Source organism: Atta cephalotes, assembly GCF_000143395.1.
Source record: "Atta cephalotes unplaced genomic scaffold scaffold00006, whole genome shotgun sequence".
Taxonomy (NCBI): Eukaryota; Metazoa; Arthropoda; class Insecta; order Hymenoptera; family Formicidae; genus Atta; species Atta cephalotes.
The window spans coordinates 7,291,679-7,292,354 of NW_012130070.1; positions in this window are offsets into that span (position 1 = coordinate 7,291,679).

The following is a 676-nucleotide window of genomic DNA, read 5'->3' on the forward strand; positions in this document are numbered from 1 at the left end:
TATATATATATATATATATATATATATACATCATATAATACATTATATAAATTTTAAAGAATAAATCATAAATAATCTGTTCTGCAATTATTTCTACCTCGTTAATCAATTGATTAAAATATTCTCTTTCAAGTATTTGCTCTTTATATCATACTTTCTTTCCATCATGCTATCTATAAACAGTTTGTAACAGTTTACAAAAATAATGGAACGAAAAATAAATCGACCGAAACTCACAAAACTATAACTATATTTTAAATTAAAAAAAATGGTCAAGCCGTTATCAGATAGTAATTTCTCAAGTAGCTAATTTATATATGTATATTCACAATTATGTCACTGTTGTAGATTTATTCACAAAACTTTAAATCGGATTCAGCTCACGTCTGAGCGAAGGAAAATGGAAATCACGGTCATTAATTAACTACGGTCATGAGAGATAAGTGAAAACAAATATTTAAACTGGGAGACAGCGCGTGCGCGATGATGAAAGAGAAAAGCGTATTCAGTGCGAATAATAAATAGCTACTTAGAATTCTTACCAGCCAAATCTGCAGGTGAACAAAGGAGATGTAAATGACATCTGCTTTATGTAACCTAGTTACTTGAGATAAATTATACCGTGCCTTTAGGCACGTTATAACTCTGAAAGTTGTGTTAACCCTTATCCAAGTTA